Below are 26,108 nucleotides of genomic sequence, written 5' to 3'. Positions count from 1 at the left end.
CCGGCGGGGCTGCCGGGCCGTGGGCCGGGGGAGGAGCCGGGGGAGGAGTCGGGGCGGTGACGCCGCGCCACCGCCTCCCGGGCCGCCGCCGGGGGCCGGGGGCGCGGAGACTTGAAAGGGCGCGTGGGGCACCGCCTCCCCCACCTCCCTCTCCAGCCTCCTCCCCTGTCCTCCGCTCCAGCCCCTTCTCCTCCTCCCGCCTCCTCCTCCCTCTCCCTCCGCGCCTCCGCCCCCTTCCTTCCCCTCCCAGTTCTTAACCTCCTCCCTCCCGCCAGCATCCCCTTCTCCCAGTCCGGGGCTCGGCGCCCCTTTCCTTCCTCCCCCTCGGCCGCCGCGCCCTCGCCGGCCAGGAAAAAGGTGCCCTTCACCCTCCCGGCCTCCACCCCGGGGAACTCTGGACCCTTTCTCATCCCTCCGCGGGGGTGGAGGCACCACTTGTGAGAGGTGTTCCGAAAAGGGGTGGGGGGCGCTGCAGGGCTGGGGGACTCGTGGAGGGGGTCCGAGAAAAGTCCGCTTGCAAGGATTGGAGTGTGTGGGTGTGTAGGCACGCGCGCGTGTCCGGGCGCAGGAGAGAAAAAGAGACAGGAGATTAGTGCAAAGAGGAGTTGAGTTTTGGAAAATTGCTCAGGGTCTGGACGCTGCAGTGCCGGCTCCCTCAGGGGTGCAGTGCGCGCCTTCGCCGACAATCTTACCCCCATGAGCAAGGAGCCCTGTCACAGGCCCCAACCTGTGAAGGGAATGGTGTAGGCAACAGGAGCTCTTGCTCTTCTTCCCCTTCCAGGAGGCAAATGACTTGTTGAAACACGGGAGAAATCTCCGAGAAACACTCGCTGTCAGTCCCCAAGAAAGTGCACCGAGGCCCTTCTCTGGTTCCTCCTCTCTCCCAGCCCAAATCTTGATTTTTATCTGTGTTCTGTGGGCCTTTGGGTATGGTCAATTTGGGACAGTGGCTTTTAAGACGAAAGGCGGGAATGGCTTCCACTCTCTCAATTCCCCAGGGCGCAGTACAAGCTGTTTCGGTCCATGGCAGCTCCCCTGGTGGGCTGATGATGTGCCAGGGCCCTCGCATTTCTCTGGAGGCCTCTCCTCTGCAGAGCTCCTCCATGGGCCTTTCACCAGCTCTCAGGAGGTTTCTCCAGGCTCTTAGGCTAAATGTCCCCCCCTCCTCACACTGGGATAAGGAGCAGCCATGGGACCAGATGGAATCAAGAGAACATTTCTTGACTCTGCTAGTGTTTTTCATAAATAAAACACTTAAAAAGAATGCCTAATTTCCCAAGAGAGTTCTCTGCCCCTTTGAACAATGTAACAATTCAACTCTTTATGCTCTAGACTTTCAGAACTAGTGGGACCTTAGCATGGGCGTAAAATTTAGTAAAATAGATAAGAATACATTTGACAGTTCCTACTTTTCCAGTTTTTTTCTTTTTTCTTTTTTCTTTTCTTTTTTTCCTGAGAAAGCCATGGGTCTTTGGATGGGATGGTGCTGATACTGTTTGATGTGCTTCAGTTTTTATCACCATCATTATCATCTTTCCATCTTTAATGAGAGGGATCATAACATGTACCACCTGCCTGGCTCACAAGGATGTTGTGAGGATTCTGAGCCAATGTTTGCAAATCTCAGAGATGTAAGACTCCTGCTGTGGGAGAGAAGGGAAGGTTGAGCAGGAGCATTCTTTCGTGCTGGGCTTGCTTTGCACCATCTCTCTGGGCCCACTTTGTTCCCAGTCTCTGGCTTGTCCCATTTAGGAGGTTTGGGTAGCAGATTATGACTTGTTGGATTTGAATGCTGCCCAAAGGTCAATCGTATTTAAAGCAGGAACTTGGTTTCCTCATGAATGTTGGGCAGTTGGAAATGATGTAAATAGCCTACTTGGCTGTTCAAGCAGAACATTAGCCTGGTCACCAAGAACACATCCTAGGCAGTATTTAGCTTTTCTATGCCTTCTAGTCATTTGACGCTTTTTTAGTCTTTCAGCGAATATTTGAAACAAGCAAACAACAGGAGAGAACGTTAGGGATGGTGTGCTTATGAGTAAGCAACTGCGTTGATAGTAATTGAAAAATGTCAAGGTCATTCATCACACGTTAGCAGAAAAATTAGGTAATATATCTAGTTAAATAATTATTTGATTCTGTGTTTTAAGAAAAAGAAAACCAGCAGCCCAGCCAGTAATTTGCTGTCATCTTGACAGTCAAGTTGATTCAATTTTTGTTTTTCCAACTGGTTTTACTGGTGTGGTATGAACATAGCCAGAATGATGTCATCAGCTTAAAATGTGTTTTGCCAGTTTATTTTCTACATGTAGTGTCTTGGATTTAAAGATGTGACCCTCGACCCTCCACATAATATCCAGCCAGAGTCGCTGCTCCCAGAAATTCCCTCATCGCATTCTGCCTTGTCCTAGCTGTAGGGTTCACTCTCTGTATTCGTTTTTACTTTTGCCCTGAGTGTGCTCGCTTCTGGAAGGGAATAATGAAAACAACAGTAGGAATTTATCTTAGAGTGATTACATAGTACGTGGCTATCTGCTTAGAGTAATAGAATTGGGATGAGGGCCTTTTCTGGGAGGTAATAAGGTGGCTGTGAGCTCCGCTCAGAAGTGGGCCCCTTGCAACCCACGCAAGGAATTTCCCCAGGCTACTTGCAAGGACCAAGCCTTGAGCAGGAGCGTTGGTAGCCAGGTCCTGGTGATAATGGGAGAGTCCTGGCTGGGGCAGCTGGACAAGATACCCTCAGCAGTATCAACCAGTATGTTACAAGAGTCAGAGCTACTCATAACTAACTTTGGGCATGTTGATGAGGAAGAAGTCAAAGGGGCTGAGTTCTCAAACATGCGGCAAATCAGAGGCACCCTTGGAACTCCTGTGATTGTTCCGTCACCAGCTCACGGGGCCTCTCACATGCCTAGGGAGTGGTCTTTTCCCATAAACACTGCTGATCCTAACTCAGAGCCTCTACAGTCAGCTCTGGCTCTGAGTCAGAACCACCCTTTGCTCTTCCCCCAGTCACTCTGAATCATGAGCACATTTTCTGGAACGGACTGTGCTGGCCACATAGCTCGAGTGATCACCTTGGCTTGGTTTTCTTAGGAGAGTGTCTCAAGTATTAGCGAGCAGAGTAGTGGACAGCTCAACTGCATCAGTATCCCAGGAGGCACAAGGACCAATGTCCTTTAATATCTGTGCCAAGATTTGGTTTCCTAATCAGTCCTCGGGACAACTGACTAAAGATGTATAATCATGCAAGTCATTTGCAACTTTGGAGATTCCATGTTTGTCAGTTCTCGAAGAAAATGATAATTTCAAGAAGGGTCAGAGGGATGAAAACATGAATTCTGAAATGTATTCAACTATGAATAAGGTTGAAAGCATTTTACTACTGCTGCGTCCTCAGAAGATGGGAAGTGTCACTGAGAATAGACTTTTCATGAAACTTGCTGGACGTCAGTGCCCAGCCTGTGACACTGTGGAAAAGCCTCTGAGTGTGAGAGGCTGGAGGACAGGAATGGTGTCTGGTCATGACTCAACCCCTTTGAGCACCTGTGTCAGTGTTTTCATTTTTTTGTCCCCAGCAGGACTCAGTAGTTGATAAAGACATTACATTTAAAAAATCTTATACAGCTTCCTTAGGAGGAGGCAGAGCTAATAACATTATCCTGAGGAGTCCTTAGAAAGGGACATACATCTGAGTTACATTTTTAAAATACGTTAGTTAGAACAAACTCTATTTTGAAAATAAAGTGTAGTTTAGATGTATTTCTGAGTGACATGGTCTTCTGAGCTTCAGAAATTAAAGGTTACATTCCATTGTATCCTCATGGCAATTATCAGAAGAAACCACTAAAATGTTTGTGAGCTTAGCATTCATTCATTCATCCAGTCATCCATCCAACATGTGGTGACCACTGCTGAATATAGATAGATATGTACAATCATCCCAAAATAGGGAAAGAGATGCATGAGGATGGCCCAGCTTACCCATCCGTTCACCCCATGTCACAAGTCTTTGTGGGGCCAATGACGAGACTTGGGACCCTTAACACCGAAGGAAAATATGAGATCAACAGGGACAGGAGACAATAAAGGACCTCGGTAACATTTTTTGTCTATACGTTCATGTGCTTCTTATAATATTCTTTCTTGTCGGGCTGGTTGCCCTGTATGTCTAACTGCTTGATCTGCTTAACGAGATTACTTGGCTCTTTGAGGGCAGGAAGAAAATTGGGTATTATGTTTGCCTCTCCTCCCCCCCCAGTCCCTTCACAAATCTTTCCATAATGGGCATTTGTTGGGCTGGTAGATGAGGCAGGATAAGATCAGACCATCAAGAAAGAGTCTTTATGAGGCCAACACCACCCTAAGCCAGCGCAGCACACAACTACAGAAACAGGAAGACACAAAAACCCTGGTATTCAATCCGAGCACGCCCTGTGTTGTTATGGCGCACATAGCAACGCTCAAACATGTTTGTCAAATGAGAGGCAGTGTGGCACGCTTGGTAGGGAGCCAGATTCACCAGGCTCAGCTCTCGCAGCTAGAGGACCTTGGGCAAGTTACTTAACGTGGCTGTGAAATGGGGATGAGGGTAGCATAACCTGCACAGAGTCAAGCGCTATGTAAGCGCACCCTAAAAAATAACTCACTGACGATGATGTCAGACTAGACCATACATTCTCAATGATGGTGAAATCGCCCCCAAGAGGGTGAAAACTGAGTTTTGGTGGGGAGAGGGTGTGAAAAACAAAACTCTTCCGATGGTTTGTGGCTCTCCAAAGGCACACGGTGCTTAAACAGGTGTACTGTATGGCCTCATTACTTACAATTTAATGGGGGCAGGGGGCAATTAGGAATAAATGTCTAAAAGCCTCCTTGGGGAGCCTAAATGAGAAAAGTTTGAGTATCAGTACTAGAGGAATGAAGTTAAGATTAGTCCTATTATAATTAATCATATAGCAAACGTTTATAATAACTTCATTTCTGTAATTCACTTGATATGTTTTGACTATGTGAAACGAAATATGTTTTACCTCAACTGACCATCTGGTGTGGCATTCTACCATTGATTACATCATCGTACTATCACAGTCAAATACTGTTTATCTTTGATTTAGTACTGGAATGATTATTAGCTCCCTTCACAGATAGGAAAGCTAAGGCCAAAGAGATTAAGCGGTTTGCCTAAAAGTCATACAACTTTCGAGGGGCAGAGTCAGTAGGGTTCCTAACTTCCAAAGGAGGTGCTACCCCCAGCTCTAAGGCCCATAGCACCAAAAGTAAATGCTTTTTACCTCTCAGAAGTAAACAAACAAACAAACCCCAAAACCAAAAAACCAAACAACATTGAGTTAGATGTGTTTTGAGACATGCAAGCTAAAAAGGCAATACCGTCGGGGCTATTTGGACATTTCTTGCAACTGTCATCTGGATGGTTGGTGCTACAGTTCCCTGTTTTACATGTAAAATATCCAAACAGTCTAATTTCTAGAACAGATTATCGCAGTCTGTAAGATAGGGGGGTTGAGCAGGAGGTCACTAAAGTGCTGCCCGCTGCTGCGAGTCTCTGAACTTCTCGGCGTGAGGGCGTGCCCTGCCGGGCGGTGTATATACAAAGTGATGAGCTGTGCACGCATAACTGTGTGCGCTCTCATCTCGTCTCCCTGAAGGGCAGGTCTCTAACGCAGTGTGGAGCTTAAACAAAACAGTCCTCTGGGTCACCAACTGCAACATCACGGAGTCCATAGTGATGCCTAACCTCCGCGTTCGTGTAACACTTCGTAATTCTCAAAAGATGTCCAAATACATGGTCTCTTTTGACCTTCATGCAATTCGGTGAAGGCCAGATGACTGCCAGGGCTGTCCTGATGTAGGGATGCCAGTTTGAGTTTCAGAGATTACGATGTCTGTGCTAAGATCTCACGACAAAGAACACTTCATAATTTTCCATCTCCACGTACTGACCATATTACTTTAGCTCTATCAGGGCACAGCAGGTCCTAGCTTAAGCCCTAACTGTTTTATTTTTTATACAGAACTTAGTGTCCTTGCAGCCTCTATCCTTATGCAGGCAGCAGGGGGAATCTTTTATAAATAGACACAATATTCAAAAAGCACCAGAGTTTGGTTAAAAATAAATTAGTCAGGGGCTCCTGAGTGGCTCAGTCGGTTAAGCATCTGCCTTTAGCTCAGGTCATGATCTCGGGGTCCTGGGATCGAGTCCCCCATCGGGCTCCCTGCTCAGCGGAGAGTCTGCTTCTCTCTCTACCTCTCCCCGTGCTCGTGCTCTCTCTCTGTCAAATAAATATATAAGATCTTTAAAAAACTAAATTAATCATATTAATCTAGGAAAACTATAAGGGTATACAGTTTATTTTCTCATATTTTATCTCTAGATTTTTCATATGCTTTAGCCTGGTGCCTAAAGTAGTAGTTATTCACAGACTCTCAATTGATTAGATGGGACCTAATGTTGTACTGTAATGGATCCACCGAGTCAGATGAAAGCAGCAAATATGCTGGCAAATCGTGCTGGGAAGTAGAAGGAGGTAAGAAACTGAGTCACGCACACCAACGAAGCTCATACAACAAGAGGTCAGCAGACAGTCAGTCCATCCAGAACAAGACAGTGTGCTTAGGAAGGAGTCTCTGGTCGTAAAAGTCTAACGCGGACCCATTGGCTGACCTACACCAGTGTGCTGACCCCACACTGAGGATGGTGGCATGGCCACCCACACAAATAGTGTCTGCAGGTGGACTCGGGCAGGTGGTCAAGCCGTACAGTTAGGCTATCGGCCTTGAGGCCAGAACTCACTTCTTCCATGTTGGAATGGGAGAAGGGTTGAGTAACTCCAGAACAGTCGAAGTGAAACAACTGACCATAAAGCCGATGGGAGAAATGCCAAACAGGTACTCTCACACTTGGAGAGGTGGAATTTACCTGTGGTGGGTGGCGAGGAGCCTTGAGGTTAGCCAGAGAGTTCACAGCCACAAGGAGACTGGGGCCCATTGAGGCCAGACTTCCCCCAAGGTCATACAAGCTGGGGTCCGTGTCCAGAGCTGGGACCAGACACCGGGTGCCCCATCTCATTTCAGAGCATCTCTCCCTTCCACCTGGTGCTTCAAGTCTGTATTTTCTCTCTCGTAATGATCAAAAACTTGGAAAGCAGGACCTTATGAGGCATTATGTTTGTTGAATTAATTATATTTTGGATTTCCTCTTCAATATATATTCTGCATCATTAATTCTTTCCTTTACTGCATCGATTCTGCCTTTGCTGCCTCTTGGAGGTACATGAGGTTCTTCTGGATCAAAATATTTTCCACTTTACAAAAAGCTCCTGGTTTATAATCTTGTAAGTTTTTAACATGACAAACTAAGTGATTCAACTTTATCTGTGGTACTTACATTTTTTTTTTTTTTTTGTCTCCATCATGGTAGCTGTTGACTTGGTGCCCTTCAGTGCAGTATGGCCACTGTGATTCCGTGAGGTGAGCTGCTGGGGAAAGCCACTCCTGAAGGATTCATTCTTGTTGCAGAGCGGGCCTGAGGAAAGACGGACAAAGAAGAGGAATTAGAGGCTACATGTTGATTCTGCCATACCTTCCTAGATCCTCCAACTCATCTTTCTAATATTTTAATGCAGAATGAAATACAGAGACATTTTCCTTGCCATCACATAACTGGCAAGTATGCCAAGACTTGGTAGCTCTCTAGGAACATGGCAGGTAGGGAGAGGGGCACTGGTTGATTCTGTGCTTCACGGAGGAGAGGCTAAGGCATTCCTGGCCCACGCTGAATTTAACATTGTGCTCTGTGGCCATCAATTCCATGGAAGCCACGGCGGCAGAGAGACCTCCTGAGACTTGACAGTTTTTAGAGGTGGGACGGCTTTCTAGAAGGCCATTTGAAGAGGGCTGACCCCACATATTATACTTGAATTCAGTAACTCAGTTTTAACATCTTAATCCAAACCCCTGGACACACTTTTGCACAGAAGACCCTCCATTTCCCCCTCCCCCACACACGTCCACCACTCTGCCCTAGAGAGGTGACCTTCCCATGGAGCCCAAGCATTTATGCAGAGCTGAGCCTGGCTGCAGGAGGTGGGTGCTGGAGCAGAAGAGCTACAAAGCACCGGACAGACAGCAGTAGTTATTACAACGGCTGCCAGGGGACAAGTCCACACGTGCAGGTGTCTTGCCCCAACACCTTTAAAATCCTCACCTTCAAGTGTCCATCAATAGATAAACAGATAAAGAAGATATATATATGTATATATGTATAAAATACATACCATTATATATAATATATATTCTATTATATATAATGTATATTCCATTATGTAATATATTCCATTATATAATATGTTCCATAATATATATATTATATATATCCATTATATATATGGAATATATTATGGAATTCCATATATTTTATATGTGTGTGTGTGTGTGTGTGTGTATATATATATATATATATATATATATATATATATATAATGGAATATTACTCAGTCATCAAAAAGAATGAAATCTTGCCATTTGCAACCACATGGATGGAGCCAGAGAGTAAAATGCTAAGTGAAATTAGAGAATGACAAGTACCATATGATTGCAGTCATATATGGAATTTAAGTAACAAAACAAATGAACAAAAGGGGAAAAACAAAGAGACCAAAAAACAGACTCTTGAGTGTCAAGAACAAACTGATGGTTACCAAAGAGGAGGTGGGTAGGGGAGTGGGTTAAGTAGGTGCTGGGGACTAAGGAGTGCACTTGTTATGATGAGTACTGGGTGATGCATGGAAGTGCTGAATCACTATATTGTACACCTGAAACTAATAGCACACTTTATTTTGACTATACTGGAATTAAAATAGAAAACTTAATTAAAACAAGAACAAAACAAAAATCCCCAGCTTGGATAGTAAGTTCCATGGCTGGCCAAGTCAGCTCAAAGAGATAAGTCGGTGGTTAATCATGTCTCTGACCAGAGACTTTTGCCCAAGCAATCACGGAAATCCTATGATAACAAAATAATTTGAAAACAAATAGCAGCTCTCTCCAATGAGTCAAAGAACAGGAAGAATCTGAGAATAAAGAAGAATAAGGAAAAGAAACATAACTGAACATTCTTAGAATAAAGCTGACATATACAGAGAGCCAAACGCAAAGAAAGGAAAACATTCAAAACCTTTTTTTTCTTTGTTCAACAAATATTTACTGAGTCTTATTTCTCCTCTTACATGTCCCTCAGATCTGAATTCAGATGTCGCTTCCTCCTGGAAGCCTTCCTGGGCCTCAGGCCACCCCGCACAGCAGCCCAGACCTCATCGAGTGATGCCAGTCCACTTGACTCGGTGACTGTGAGAAGGCAGGGTCTCAGGCCAGCCTCCAGGACAGGCATGGCACAACTGTGCATGAAATACGTTTTTGCTGAATGATTAAGAGAATGAATATCATGTTCTAGACATCTAGCTAGGTGCTAGAAATATAAATGTGAATCCAATAGAATCCTGCCCCTGGGAGCTCACAGCCAGCGTGAAGAGTGTGTTGAGAATCATGGCTTCTCCTAGACAGATTCCATTGATAACCGGAGTCCGGGCAACATGAGACCACAGGGAGTCTGGGAGACCATGAGGTGGAGGGTGGGGAGGTTTATTTTCAACTCTGCTGCTGACAGTTAATCCTCTCAGTTTCCCCATTTGCAAAACCAGGGTTTTCTTAGGCCGCTCCCAGCACTGAGTCCTGTCCTGAAGGAGGAGCAGAAGAATTTTTAATCAACTGGGCTTTGCTGGAAGGAGACAATGGAGCCAGGGGAAACTCTAATCTTTTTGTTGATTTCCCAGCATTATGCTATGTACTGTTCAGGAGCCATTGAAAGTGTAGCTTGTGAACTTGATCTTAAGAAATATGTTCTCCAAAGGATATTACTCTTGTGATGAGGCAGTGACATTTTAATTCAACATCTCTAAGTTTGCAATCAAGGACATACATGGGGCCAGGGTGTGCATATGAGATATGGAAAGTACATAACCCAGGGTGTATTGGACAGCGGCTGATTGCTTGTCTAACACCTGTCCTAGCCTTTTGATTTAGGATCGGCATCCTTGTGTTTGGGGTGGAAATTTGACCAGCTGAGATCCTCCATTTCCCAGTGTTCCTGGCCGAGAAGAATGGCAGTGAGATTTCAGTTTACAACAGGTGCGTAGAAACAAGGGTTGCTGCAGCAAAGAACAGATAGGAGGCAAAGAGTGCCCCAGAAGATCTGTGCACGCTCTCCACCAGCCCATGCGAGTGCCCCATGATGCTCGGATGTGTGGGTGAACATTCACTGTCCCAGAGGTGAGGGCAAAGGTGAGACGCACATGGGACCCGAAGGCGCAAGACATTGGCCATCTCTGTTCCCGCCTCTTTTCACACACGTACAGCAACACGCATGTGTGCCACACACATATACATGCACACGCACTTACACATTTGCAAATATATGTGGCTTTGAGAATATTTTTGAAAATTAAAGTCCTGCGGTTACAAGTATAGTCACACATGTATGGGAATCACTTGCCGGCAGATACGCTCCTGATTGGAAAACCATTAGTTTCCTAAAATTTCCCCTGAAGATCTACTACGTTACATCTAAGCCCTTTCCAAACACATGTGATAAGAGTGGAAAGAACCAGGCACCTGGGTGGCTCAGTTGGTTAAGCGACTGCCTTCGGCTCAGGTCATGGTCCCGGGGTCCCGGGATCGAGTCCCGCATCGGGCTCCCTGCTCAGCAGGGAGTCTGCTTCTCCCTCTGACCCTCCTCCCTCTCATGCTCTCTATCTCTCATTCTCTCTCTCGCAAATAAATAAAATCTTAAAAAAAAAAAAAGAGTGGAAAGAACCATACTGATACACATGATGGCATATTTTCACTTTTTCTACAACAGTGGAGGCAGCATAGTGGGCTCTGGGTCCTGGCAGACTGGATTACAGTTCGGACTCTACAATCTGTGAGCTCTTGTGCAAACCAAGTCTCAGCCTTCTCATCTGGGAAATGGTCATAATAGTGAAATAGTTACTTTTTGGTGCTGGTGGATGGATGAGGGATGTGAATTATGTAAAGCACAGTGCCTGGTCCCCAGAGGAGCCTTACTGATGTCCCTCTAGGAATCAAAGGGTTGGATGCAAGGGGCTGCAGTTTGGGCTTCCTCCTTTTATGCCCTCCCGCGTAGTGGGCCTCCTATTATAATATTGCTTGAACAGCCTATGAGCCTCCTCATCTACTTTAAATCATGCATTCATTCAATAAACATTTACTTAGCATCCACTGTATTTCAGACGCTGTTTACATAAGTGCACCACTCTTTTCAACAGAAAAACACAGAAGAGCATCAGGATTAGAAGAAGTCTTAAAAAGATCCCCTTCTCCCTGGTGCTGCCCTGGGTCATGTTTAGCACTCATCTGACTTGGCCTCCTTCCTTCCTTTGCCCCATCCTCCCCAAAGATACCAGAGTGCCCTATGTCCTCTGCCCTTATTCCCTAACAAAACAAGAATTATTCTCATAAACCCATAAAATGCAAATAATTAGTAAGTCTGAAGTGTCAGCATTTAAACTGCAAATGAAACCCTGACCCAGAATGAAACTGGAGGGATGGAATTTCAGGGATCGTTTGGAAGTAGAGGGCTATCCAAGCACTATCTTGAGTGACCACCCCAACCCCAGAGCATCTCCTTTGGAAGCAGAAGGATATCCAAGTACTATCTTGAGTGACCCCCCAGCCCCAGAGCATCTCAGTTGGAAGTAGAAGGATATCCAAGTACTATCTTGAGTGACTACCCCAACCCCAGAGCATCTCAGTTGGAAGTAGAAGAATATCCAAGTACTATCTTGAGTGACCACCCCAACCCCAGAGCATCTCGGTTGGAAGTAGAGGGAGATCCAAGCACCATTTTGAGTAACCACCAGATCCCAGAGCACCTCATCTTCTCAAAGCACTCACATTGCCCGTGAGCCTCTGTGCTTGTATTTAAGAGGCTGCTCACTCCCTTGTGGGGGTGTGAGTGAGGAGTGGTGTAGACTTGTCTTTGCTGTGTTTATTTTGAACTCCGGGGAAGCCAGATTTCTCTTTCGTTTACGTTTTATTTCTAGCTGGGGGTGGAGAATTTGGTGACACCACTGGAGTGTTGTCTTCTGGTTCTGTTCTAACTTGTAAATGTTATCTCGTTCTATTCTGTTTTCCACTTTATGTAATATAACTTCAGTATCTAGATTACCTGAACCATTAATTGGGTTGCAAAACCCTTCCCTTTCCCACACGAAAGCAGAGAGGAATATGAGACAGGGCTACAGACAGTCGCCATACATATTTAGTTAGATTTGTTGTTGTTGTTTTAAAGATTTTTATTTATTTATTTGAGAGAAAAAGAGAGAGAACATGAGCAGGGGGAGGGGCAGAGGGAGAAGCAGACTCCCCGTTGAGCAGGGATACCGATGTGGGGCTTGATCCCAGGACCCCGGGATCATGACCTGAGCCGAAGGCAGACACTTAACGACTGAGCCACCCAGGTGCTCCCATATTTAGTTATATTTGTAGGATCATTTGCTTCTCACATGTGAGGAGGTTCTCTCCTCTCCTCTCCTTTTACTATCGCTTGGCTAGTCACTATCTTCTCTAAAGTATTACTGGGGAAAGGCTTGACATACACGGCATAACTGGAAGCTCTACCTGGTTTTCATGCCCTGCTTTGCTCAGATTGCTATATCTTAGGTTTCCCAGTGGCGATTTCTCCATCATCAGCAAGCTGGGATTGAGATTCCTGGCTCCTGTTCTCTACTGGCTAGTGGCATCACGGATGAGTTCTCCTGTAATAGATGGGGAAGTTGGTGCATTTCAAGAGCTGGTTGATGGTCCCATCATTGAATCTGCTGATGGTCTTCCCTGTTGTCCAAGAGCACTTTATGAAATGGGAAAATATGGATGACCCCTGGAAGAAGCCCTTTGTGTCGGGATGGACTTTGCAGGCTTCAGATGAATCTCAAGGTGGGTCAGAGACCCTGCAAGTGGTGATGGTGGCCTGGAGCTAAGGTTTGCCTGGCCTGAGATCTAAGAAAATTACTCTATTTCAGTATTAACTAAGGAAAATTTAAGAGTCTATTTTTACATGTGGGACTTGGTATGATAAATGTCAGCTATAACAAACTTACTTATAACTCATTATGAAAATTAGCGTACCTGGCTTAAATAAATAAATAAACAGGACAGACTCTAGCAAACAACTTACTACCACTTCTTCCGTTTGGAAAGAGGTTTGCCCTTTTGTGGATGAAAACAGAGACATTTTCGTATCAGAGTTCCAAAATAACTTTTTACAATTTCTATTCCTTTTGGATGCAAAGCTCTTTGAAGTTAAAATAAATAGAAATAAGAAGACAGAAAACAAACAGTAAAACGAAAAACATTTCTCTGGATTACAGTAAGCTTTGTGATTCTTTATGAGATAGGAAATGCAAAGAAAAGTGGTATTTTTTTTTTGTCCTACTGAGAGGTGGGCTGTTGAGGTTTATTTAAAATTTCCCTTTTGTTTATTTTCTTCTTTCAAAATAGAACAACTTCTTCTAGTAATCTGAAGATGTAGCATCTTCAGTGTATTCAGGTAATTTCCTATGGAAACAGGAGAAACAGAGTAGTTTAGCTTTAACTCATTTGCTTCTGGGGGCTTAGTTTTACTTATAACCCATAAAATATACAGCATGGCTAAAAGCTAGCCTGAAATTACACACACAAAGAAAAATAATGATCATATTAAAGGACATTGTATCTTACTACACAGTGAAATGATCTTCAGGCAGCTGCTAAACAATCAAGCTTTGTGTGGGTGTGAGGGGGGGTGCCTGCTTCATACATTCACGGAATACACGTGGTAATATGAATAAACTGGAGAAAAACACAACAGGACTGGATGAAGTTCATATGCCAGCCAGTTGACAATCTCCTGTGAGCATTTTAGCACTAACATTCATACAAAGAGGGAAAATATTAAAACCGTGGCGAAGAGAACCAACTCCTTTCCTGAAGTGTATGAAGTGTAGATGGTGTCACTAGATTAGACAACACAGCTTTGTAAAAGTAAACTAAACCATCTGCTTGGCAAGACAAGTGCACAGGGAGGCGTGACCAGGGCTAGGATCTGCGATGAATGAGCATTCAGTGCACTGATTTTCTATTGTCCCAATGTCAGTAATGGCATGGCTCAGCCTCAAGACAGATGACAGAAGAGATGTTCAATTAGGTAGCACCAGCATGGTTTGGACTGACTCAGACAAGGCAGGAAGGCTGCTGAGTAGATGCTTAGGACAAATTCTGATAATGTGTCCTGGTAAGCATTCGGTCAGCTGAGATCACTCACCACCTGATTCATTGATGGAGTATCTGGTCCTGAGGGAGTAATCTGTCCCAGCAGAGAGAACCACAGACCGCTGCACGGTGGGAGACAGGTTTCTCTTCTGCTACGTAAGGCTGCGGAGTCAACCATGGTTTAGGCAATTTTTTTTTTTTTCAGTGACACTGAAAGTCATGGCCACAGCTACAGTGACCTGAACCAGCCAAGTTGACAGCTATTTCTCAAACCTGCATTTTGGCAGCAAAGGTCTGAATGTCTAGGTTGAAAACTGCTCCCAGTTTTAAAATTAGTTTGTACTAATCAAATCGTGAGGTCCAGTGAGGGTCAGGAACGTGTTGTTGGTCTGCATGGTGGTAAATAACTATGCATCTGGGGGAAAGAGAAGGCAGGACTGGAGGTCAGTGCGTGGACTTGGGTGTGTGATGGGACCGGTTTCAAATCTTTCCTACAGCTGTGGGGCTTTGGCACATTATTCAATCTTTCAAAAACCTTGTTTTCTCGTTTGTAAAATGGTGAGGACAGCAGTGAGGATCTCAGAGCACCGTGTGAGGATTAGCTGAGATGACACCCAAAGCTCTGTGCACCGTGCCTGGCGCCTAGCGGATGCCAATAAACAAGTGTTTAGTGGGAAGAGCTGAGCAGCCTTTGAGATAAGCGAGGCAGATGAGTTCTTAATGGTGCTAACTCGTGCCAGCAGCCAGTCTGAGAGCCCGTGGCAACTCTTCACATTCTCCTTGGAATCTATTTGAATCGCTCATTGTACAAGTTAGTGTTCTTGGCTCTAAAGCAGCACAGATCAACTTTCGTTGATTTAAACTGAAAGCACACAGCTGGTCTGCTAAAGACACAGGCACGGCCGTCATTGGACCAGACCATGAGGAATGCCCCGTGCACACCACTGACACTGAACCCTTTGGGGAAGGGTGGGCTCTTCTTATTCAGGCTGTCTGCGCTACTGCCCCCTAGGGGCTGTCTGGTTCTGCAGTGGGGAATCAAGTTCATTCCAGCACCTGGCAACTGTGGCTCAAGAAGGGATATTTGAGGATGGGGTGGTGGCTGGGCTCTTATGTTTCAGCCCACCCATTGGTAATGGTCTCAGTCTTCCCTGAAGCTTAGAAAGTGGGAACTGGTGGGTCTCTTTGCAGAAGACACCTAGGGGGTTAAATGACAGAATACACAGCGGGAATAGAAAGCAGTATGTGGGAATATGAATATTCATCCAGACACCACTGGATTTTGAGAAGGGAAGTCAGCTGAGAGAACAGGCTCCAAATCCCCAGCGTATCACTGGCTATCCTCCCGTGCAGGGGGAGAGCACCTGGGTTGCCGGGAGTTCAGATCAGAGCAGCTTACGCCTTGTCGCATGGCTCCAGCATGGATTGTCCCAACCCTGTGTACTGCTGAGGGTTAAAGAAGCTCCTCGTGCCCCTACTGGGTGCTCATGGAGCTTTTACTCCTACTTAAACCAGGAAAATCCATGAAAGATCCTCAATGCTTTCCCCACTCCTAGGTCCATTACGTGGAGAGGAAAGAGTTATCAACATCAGCTTTCTCCGAATATAACTGGCAGGGGCTGATTTAACATCATATAACATGGTTATACTTTTTTTTTTTTAAAGATTTTATTTATTTATTTGACAGAGAGAGACACAGCGAGAGAGGGAACACAAGCAGGGGGAGTGGGAGAGGGAGAAGCAGGCTTCCCGCGGAGCAGGGAGCCCGATGTGTAACATGGTTATACTTTTGCTTCGTCCCAAACCTCAGATCAGAGACAGGAGGATGGAATACACAAACATGACTGGGAAAGCCACAAAACAGTTATTTCCAAAGTGGTCCGTGTGTACTTCCTGCCTCATAAGGGGACGGCAGCATTTGTACTTACTTTTACTCTTGTGTCAAAAATAAGAAAAAAGATGGAGGCTTCTTTTCATACAGAAGCTGACCTGTCACCCTCATTTGGTCTGTGTATCGCAGGGTCTCAGGGCTCAAACGCGCAGCCTGGGCAGGACCCTCACAGGTGCCGGTTGCCCGCTGGGGCACAGCTGTGCACGTCCTAGGAGTCTTTGATTTGCTGTTTTCACAAACTAAGAACTTCAGATGGGGAATGTTCATAAAACTCTGTAAGGAGATTGTGAGTTAACAGATCTTTTATACCACCCTGAGGTTGACTGTTAGTCTTACGGGAACGTTCTTAGGAGAGTTATCTATTATAAAATAAGTTGTATCTTTTCTCTTATTAATGAGGAACAACATGCTTGAGAAACTCTGACCTTTTCTTTTTTCTTTTTAAAGATTTTATTTAGAGGGAGAGAGAGAGAGAGAAAGCAAGAGCATAAGAGCAGGGGGAGGGAGAAGCAGACTCCCTGCTCATCAGGGAGTCCGATGCAGGACTCCATCCCAGGACCCTGAGATCACGACCTGAACCAAAGGCAGATGCTTAACCGACTGAGCCACCCAGGTGCCCAAGAAACTCTGACCTTTTCTTTAACCATAAGTCCGTGTCAATGGAAAGCTACCTAGCAGGGTGTTTTGCGGGGACAGGTGGGGAGGGGGTGGATGAGAGAAGTAATCTGACAAAGCGAGGCTCAAAAATAAGTAATCAGCAGTTACTTATTACCCTCCAAGCAAGGGTAACTTTAAAAATAATAAATGAGGGAGAAACTGGTTTTCAAAAGAGACTATTCTACCCTCAAATATTGAAAATATATCCTTGCAATTATTGTAATCACTATATGATTTTGTTGCTAACATAGTATAAATACCTTCATATCTCTACCCCTAAAACACTTGGAAAGAAAAGTTTCTAAACTGTCCAACTAAATGCCCAAATATTAAATGTAAAACTTTCTGATTAGTTTGCAATGAAACAGAATAGTTCAAAGTCTTGATTGACATAAGAAAATGGAAATTTTTTAGCCAATTTCAATGGAAACATTGATAAAATTGGTAGATAGGATTGAAAAATGAATGCCATGATTTAGAACACCCAACCAATACAAAGTTTCTTCCATTTGGAGTGATGTAACTGAGTATTGCCTGCTTCAGCCACCAGGACTCTTACAGCCAAGAATGAAGATAACTGGGGCGCCTGGGTGGCTCAGTTGGTTAAGCGACTGCCTTCGGCTCAGGTCATGATCCTGGAGTCCCGGGATCGAGTCCCGCATTGGGCTCCCTGCTCGGCAGGGAGTCTGCTTCTCCCTCTGACCCTCCTCCCTCTCATGCTCTCTGTCTCTCATTCTCTCTGTCTCAAAAAAAAAAATCTTAAAAAAAAAAAAAAGAATGAAGATAACCATTTAACTCTATTACAAAATATTAAAGCAAGATTTTCAAAGATTTTTCATAAAAAAAGCATGGTCAAAAAAAAAAAAGCACAGTGAGTCTTAAAGCAAAAAGATATTGTTTAACACCATTAATAATGTTTAAGATACTGTTTAGTTTAACCTTATTTCATTCTTTTAAAAAATCGTCTTTTTATGTATGTTTTATCAAGGATGTAGTAGAGTGCTGCCTTTTTTTTTTTTTTAACTGATAGGGGTATAAGAGCAAAAATGTTAAGAGATCTCAGCTGTAGATGTTTTATAAAACAGGCAGAAATTGGATCTCTTCTATAGGAAAAGGCAAATGGAAGATGGTCTTCTCCCCGTCCTTAGAGGCATGAATCATGTAAAGCTAAATTTAAAACCTCAAGGGGTTTACTGAACTTTGCTAATTTCGTGTCTCAAAAAGTTAAGGACAAAGTTTAGAGTATTAACTTGAGAAAATGTGTATAATTGTACATGCTGAACTATTTATAAATATGTTGATTATTAAATTTTTTTAAACATTGCCTGAATAGTGAGGGTCAAAAAGAGCTGGTTGTAGTAGATTAAAAATTATAATAAGACAGACATAATTGACCAATTGACTATAGTCAGAGGAATTTTAGCCTCTTTAATTTCTATTTATCTTAAAATACTTATTTTCAGCTTCTAATTTTGATACATTTTAGATAATGGTTTACTAAATATCAGAGCTTTTTTTTTAAAGGGTTTTTAGAGCAAAAATAATATGCTCTAAGGTGGAAGTTTGGGGAACGTTTATGCCACATTAACTTTATCAAAAAGATTTATATGTTCTACAGTTTCAGTGAAATCTACCTATGTTAATTTTGCTCTTCATGATTAGCATTTTACTTGATTTTAATTACAGGATCCTGTGGAGCTAGTAACAGGAGCATTTGGGTTTTTGGCTTATTTACCTGCTTACTTTTGATCCATCAAAACATTGTCACTTCCAACTAGTTTCTCCTTAATCACCACCCACATCTATATATCTATATGCTCTTTTCATATCATGTCTCCGAATGTAGCCAAACTGGATAACCCTGAAATATCTGGTTGAAGTTAAGTTAAAAAGGCAATATAGTACAAGATAATATCTGTTAGGAATTTACAATAGTGATTGAAAAATTACTAAAACATCCAATCTATTAAACATCTGTAATGAACCAGCTACTATTTCAGCCATAAGCAAGTAAACAAATAAAGAAAAATGCTCATTTGACCTGAAACTAACACTTCACTACATGTTAACCAACTTGAATTTAAATAAAATCTTGAAAAATAAATAAATAAATAAAACTAACAGGAAAAAAACAACAAAAACTCCAAAATGCCCATTTGAGATATCATAAATTTAGAACATTTTTTGTATGAACTATATTGTAGGTTATTACATGATTGCATATGAGTTTATTTTGTGTCTATTCAGCAAAATGAGACAGATAAGCCCTTTCAACAAATACCAATGAACATGGGTCAAGCTGAACAAATTTCAAACAAAATCTCAAGCATTGCTATTAATACCTTTAAAATAATTTTTAAATGAATTTCTCATATTATTGCCTTAAAAACTTTCCACTTAATTCTGACCCTAAATTTTCCTAGTCCTTCAGAAATCCAGGGCCCTGGCATAGGATTTGCTTTCTAGTGAGTATTGCGGAAGTCTTGCCCCAATTGCTTCCAGATGTCTCTACCTAACCCATAGCAGCAACTCTGTAACATATGCACTTGTTTGGGGGAGAGAATAATCCTTTTGAATCAAAATCTGTTTTTCCAATGTTCAGTGTATGAAACTGGACCATTAGGACTTGGACATTTGATGTGGTCCAAATTGCATCTCTTCTTCTTATGTATTTGATGAATGTTAATTAGTTGTTTTAGGTTTTCTTCTGATTTACTTTTAAAAAAATCTCCCCTAATGTATACTCTTTCAAGACAATACCATATAAAACATACATCTGAAATGTCACATGTGGCTTGCTGAAAACAATTATGTTTCTTCATTGAAAGTTTTTTTCTTCATAGTTTCACTGACTCTTAAAATGTCAAGTAAAAACGCTAGGAAAAAAAATCAGTTAAATTATATTCACATGAACAAATAACAAGTTGCCTCAGAAGGCAGATTATTTGTTTGACCATAACATACAAATATCAGTATCAATGTAAACGCTCACACGCATATGCTTATGTGTGTGCTTAGATCTGTATCTTCAGACACCAAATGGCAATCAAAAATCTTTGAAGATTAAGTCTATTTTAAAAAACAAAACCAAAAAAAAAAAAAAAAAAGAACTGTAAAGGGGAAGAAAGCTTTGAAACATGTCTGTAAACCATGTGAATTGCATTTAGGTTTTTCAAAGAGAAATGAAGGCTTTTAATTTCAACAGAAGTAAATTGCTGTCATTATTAATAGCAGACATGTGGCAATGTTTTTAATTGAGACCAAAAGTGTGGGTTCTTCATAGCACAAAGAGCGCAAACTCGGAGGCTGTGAAATATTCAAAATCAATTTTTAGTCTCCCAGAGGTTTTTTTATGCCTAAAAATTTAGTGTGCAGACTTAGAGCTCAAGGAATAAGATATTTTGAAATGTAGTGATAATCCTTTGAGCAGGAAAAGAATGTCTATCATTACAATTAAATGAGGGGAGCCAAGAATTGTGGCTTTTAAAGAGAATTAGGGCAAAATCTACTCATACAGATGCTTCCAGGGAGCACGCGAACACCTGCTTCTTTGTCAATCTCTGACATTCTTTCTCCTAGGATTACACACTTCTCTACAACATGGTTTGACTTACGGAACTAAATATAATTTAGTAAATCTGTTCCCTTCATAAAAGAGTTAATAAAACTGCCCCAAATTTATAAATAGACTTGTATTACCTGGAAAGCAACAGAAAGTGGCGAGGCTGCCCTCAAAGAACTTTGTAGTCAGACTGGGGAAGTAGCTATGTAGGCAAATAATTGCAGTTTAGTGTCTAAGTACAATGATGCAAATGTGAACTGGCCTGGTAATGGAGAGCAGGGAGTTGGCAAGGCTGCTGGGGGAGGGGCCCTTGCTCAGGGAAGGTTTCTGGAGTCGTGGTTCTCCTACTACAGGGAGCATCAGAATCCCCTAAAGGACCTGTTATAACACAGATTGCCCGGCTCCACCCCAGAGTTGCTGATTCAGTAGGTCTGGGGTGGGGCCCAAGGGTATGCATTTCAGACATGTTCACAGGGGATGCCTACCCTGCTGTTAGGGGTCCACCCTTTGAGAACCAGTGTCCCAGATGATGAGGTGCTTGGTTGGGTTTTGTTGAAGGAGAAAGAGAGGATCATTCTAGGCTTACAAAATACCAAGAGCAAGGACCTATATAGGGAGCCTCTGGGGAGCTATAAATAGCCCTTAGGGCTGTAGAGAAGGGTCCCAGTAGGGATACCAATCCTTCTGGTTGTTCAATGACTGGGAGGTTCCCAGGATACAAGACTAAAACCAGGACAAACCTGGGTGAACTTAGATGATTGTTCACCTGGGAACAACAGGGATGAAGCTAGACAGGTGGGCATAATTCACACCCCGATCTTCCCTGGAGCCAAGTCATAGGGCTTTAACTCCACCTGGGAAGCCACGGCAAGCCATAAAAGGACCTTCAGCAGAGACTCTAATAAGGTTTATGTTTTAGGAAAATCACTTCAAAAGTCCAGTGGATGGTCTCAATTAAAAGAGGGAGCAATGGAAGGCAAGCAGGAGGAAGCTGCTGCGGTAAATTCAGGGATCCAGTGAGAGCCGGCATGACCTCGGGGCAAGGTGTTTGAGTTGTGACGGGTAAGGGGGAAAGATGCCAAATATGCTCGCTGACGGAATCGCTGGACCCGCTGCCCTGGGTTCCAGGCATCGAAGCTGGACGGTGGCTCCCAGGTTTGAGCTTGGGAGCTGAGTGGATGGTGCTGATAAACAGAGCATCCTTTCACAGGAGGAGATGAGGAGATAGGAGACTGTGAACGTTTGAACGAGCGGCCTAGGCTACCCTGTCCACTGGGGGAGGAGCTAGAACCGAGTATTTCCCAACAGCACGCATTTGCTACCACACTACTCTACCTCTTGGTTCACTTTGTTTTTAATGCAGTGTTTATGCTTTTGTTGTGTTTTGTTATGTTTTTGTTTATGCAGTGACTTTGACATCCTCCTAGGCGGGGGTGGGGTGGGGGCTATAGCCTTCCTTCTTCATGGAGCCCGAGGACCAGGGAGGAAGTGAGAAGCTGTTTCAGCACCTGTGTCCACAACACTCTCCACTCCTCGACTTTCTTTAAGGGAGGCATCTTGCCTCTTCAGGGAACACCATTTATTATACTTCATTTGTGGCTTTTTTTACTCCCACTCTGACTCTGTGCGTGCTGGCTTGTTCTAATTTTTGTTCCAAGTTTCACATCAGTAAGGCGGTGTGCAACTCGGGCTTTGTCAGCTGTTGGGCATACACTAAAGTGACTAATATTGGTTTTTAAATGAGTTTCTATTGCTCCTAATCAATCCCTTCTCCGTTTGACCCAGTGGGTAATAATGCTTCCAAACACAAGCTTTGTGAACCACGTTGACCCAGTGGGGGTGTTTCAAGGCTGTGTGAGGAGCACCTTCGACTTAACATCACTGCTCACTGGAAATAAATCCCGAGTTTCAGTGTGAGGCAGCTAGCTTCATAGGAGCTTGGGGCCATTTCTGTACCACTGCTGTGCAAACAGGGGCCAGGCAGGCTTTTGCCTTTGGCTAGGGTTTACCAGTTTAAAATCCAGAAACAGGTGAGGGTCTTGGAAACAGCTGTGTGTACAGAGTGACCAGCACGGATATATCCCCTCCCCTGATCAAAAGGAGACCAGTGCTTGCTACCTAAACAGACTTTTTCTAGTAGCTCTTAGGCATCTATGCCTTGGCTTATTTCAAGTTTCAACAGGGGCAAGGCTAGCCGAAGATAGGGGAATGTCTGAAGACTATGAGGCTGATCTTTGGGGCTTGATTACACAAAGCCCTTCTCTACAAACACCCCTCCTTTCAGGCTAGCAGTGCCCACTTTCAGTGGAGACTTCAACGTCTCCTGCCACTCCCAGGCTACTGGGGGACCCTTTCCCAAGTCAGCCTAATTCAGACCATGCTAATATTTGACCCTTTTGACTATACTCCTTGGGGCCCCTAATCGGCAACTTGAGCCTGGAATGTGAGCCAGGGGCCTCTCAAAGAAGGGTCTGGCAAACAAGTCTTGCCCAAAGGAAATTACTCATAGTGTCCCCGTCTCAAATTTATACTTCCATCCTATCTGTCCCTTAGTTCCTCATTTGACTTTGGTTCTCAAACTGACCTCCATTGCGGATGTATTCAGTCTTCGGAGTCTCTGCTTTATCAATACCTGTTCCTTGGCTGGTTTTGCTTTCTGCCCACCAGCTCTGCTTCCTTCCATCCTCATCCCCCCAGGCACCTGCTGCTGACCTTGGGTGTTACTTTTATTAGCTCAGTCCAGGCTTCCAGCATACATCTATCATCCCTTTGGATCTTTGTCTTTCACCTACCAGCGGGTTGATAGGAGAAATGATAAATGAATTCATGTGGTTGTAACCATAGTTGATCAATTCAAAGGGTTGATAATTTTCAATGGGCTGGTGTCTTTCTGTGTCCTTCAAATCACACAACATAGGCAAGTGCCTTCTCTTTAAGGTTAGTTCTGTGCCCATGGGAGCTCCTTTTAAACTGATTATTGGTGTACATAACCCTCTCCCTCCAGATCCGCTAATTTTTCACCCCCTGAGGCCAATTTATTTTCCTCTAAGAATGACTACTGTATACTTCTTGTAAAAATGGTTCATAGTGGATATAAAAATCTAAGCAATGCAGAAAAATATAAAGAAAGAAAAAAAAATCATCCTAAACCTCATCACCAAGAATTAAGTATTATTAGCATTATGGAACAAATTTCCAGCGATCTTTCCAGAACATATACAAAGAAAAACATAGACTCACAACATCATCTTATGAACATGACATCATGGCTGTCCATTCTATTTTTTAAAAAAAGAATTAAAAATCATCTTTCTTAAATGAAGCAGAAACATGTAAAATAAAGGGATTTCAGGAATTCAGATCATTTTTTTTTCCTCCATGAAAGAGTCTTTCCTGAAGAGATTCTTCTATGATTGATGAAAAAGATCCAGAAAACTTTAAATGGCAGGAGGCATTGGTTATTTTAAAGTCCATTTCACTTTTAGATGGAATAGAGTCACTCTTGTGAAAGTGGGATATTTGTGTGCTTTTATTCTTCTTCCTGCCTCCTCTCTTAGGTCCTATGTGAGTTTAAGTTTTGTAACATTGATATTTCATTTTGTAACCGTAGTTTTCTTTGTAAATGATTCCTTGCTCACTTTTACTGTGGTTATTCTATTCCTTGTTTTTTTACTTTGATTTATCACTTAATTGGCTGGATTTCATTCTTAAATGCTTGAAAGGAAAAGTTGGCCAGATATCATATTCCTGGATCACTTTCCTTTAGCATCTTATAAACATTGCTTCACTATTTTCTGGCATTAAATATTAGTCCTCGGTTTGTCCATTTATCCCTTGGTTACATCAATACATAGTTTTTCAAGAAGGACTCTAGGGTGCTGTATTTCTTGAGTTCTTTCATGTTTGGGACTTTCTGTACTTGAATGACATCTTGGTTGGGTGTAACATTCCTGGATCATGCTTTCTTTCCCTTAATAACATTGCTCCAATGTATTTTGGCTATGAATGTTGTTGTGGACAAGTCTGAGGCCTCAGATATTCTCTAGAAGCTTCTCTATTTGGATAACTGAAAAATTCTTGATTTTTACTTGGAAGGTTAATAACAACCAGGATAAGTCTCAACAGTCATAATTTTTGTATCAATTTTATGGAAAATGTGTCCCCATGGTTAGGAGGCTCCCTTGTCCCTACATTTCAGGAAAATTCATTTCTTGATGTATCTTTGAATATTTTTAGTTTTCATTTGCTGACTTTTTTCCTTTACGGGTACTAACTTTTACCTATTGCATTCTTTTTATTGTGATTTGTCTTTTTCCTCTCCATTTACTTTGATTATTTGAATCTGTTATTTTATGTTAGTAATTGACTTCTGACTTTAACTATTTTGTTTCTTGCTATTCTAATCTATTTATTGATTCTGGAATGGTATTATTTCCATGCTCAATTTATTTCTTCAGTTCTGCAATTCTATAAACCTCAATCTGTGTTTTTTCCACATCCTATTTTGCCTATTATTCGCTGGAGTTCTTTTTAATGTTAAAGCGGTGACTTTATGTACAGAAAGGATTATTTATGAGTTATTTGGCTTAAAATGAATATTTGACTAAAATTGCCAATGTTAAAATATAATTTCAACTTGGTTTAATCCACAAATCTAACTGTTCTATTTAAAAATATAAAATTTGCACAAGAATTAATAATGTAAGTTTGAATTGCTTTATCTCTATACTTATTTCTCAAAGCCCCATGATTGATGTATTTCCATATTCAACAAAAAGGAATAGTTTTGCCTCCTCAGGTAGAGTGGAGTTTCCAGAACCAAAACACTTTAGGCATCAGTGCTGTAGCTCATCAACCAGGGATCTGAGTGAGGGCGCAGGAGCTGAGTCTACACAAGCAGGAGGAGTTTATCCACGTAAAGAAGTCAGGCACAGCTGTGCAGGTTGTGCCCCATACCAGGGTATCTTCAACGGAGCCTTACCAGAGCTGAAATCCAGCCGGCACTCTGTGAAGCCCAGCCCGGCAAGGGTGTATGTCAGCCTGGAGGAAGGGTGTTTGCTGATTGTTCTGCCCAGGGGGCTGGCCTTTTTCTTGTTGTTGTTTTTGTTTGTTTGTTTGTTTTAATTTTAAGTAATTTCTACCCCCAACATGGGGCTTGAACTCACAAATTCCAAGATCAAGAGTCGTGGGCTCTACCCATTGAGGCCGCTAGGTGCCCCTTGCCTTTTTCTCCCTGGTCCAGCCAGAAGGGCACTTTTTTATTCATCAACTTGTTCTCCTATTGCTCGTGCCTTCTTCTAACTTGTACAAAAGCACCTTACATTGTCAGGTGTGAGTGGTGTCCCCAGACCACAGACGAATATGCTCTACCTCTCTGATGGCTTTAGGTCAGCAGAGGACCCCAAAACCCTCACTTTTAGGTGGGATTTAGTTTTACAACCAGCCCTTTCTGTGCTCACCATTCATGTGTCCAGTTCTGCTCTTCCATTCAGTGTCCATCTCTGACTTGGATAAATGGAATTGCGCACTGTGCTCATGTCCCTGCCAATTGATTTTGTGACAAGATAGGTTCAGTGAACCTCTCTACTGCCTTGTTGGATTTGGCTTTATTTATTTATTTATTTATTTATTTATTTATTTATTTATTTATTT

At 43.0% G+C, this 26,108-nt stretch overlaps 1 long non-coding RNA gene across 1 annotated transcript in view; it reads left to right on the top strand.

Annotated features, from left to right (window-relative positions):
- Positions 1-10,166: 10,166 nt before the first annotated feature.
- LOC118016418 overlaps positions 10,167-26,108 on the top strand; it is a 38,683-nt gene continuing 22,741 nt past the window's right edge. Inside the window, exon 1 of the long non-coding RNA XR_004680824.1 lies at positions 10,167-10,206. This is a non-coding gene — a long non-coding RNA (uncharacterized LOC118016418). The remainder of the gene's footprint in view (positions 10,207-26,108) is intronic.

This window comes from Mirounga leonina, unplaced genomic scaffold (assembly GCF_011800145.1).
Source record: "Mirounga leonina isolate KUSES-001 unplaced genomic scaffold, KU_Mleo_1.0 Mir_167, whole genome shotgun sequence".
In the NCBI taxonomy this organism is placed as follows: domain Eukaryota; kingdom Metazoa; phylum Chordata; class Mammalia; order Carnivora; family Phocidae; genus Mirounga; species Mirounga leonina.
This window is presented reverse-complemented; position numbering and strand designations above follow the sequence as displayed.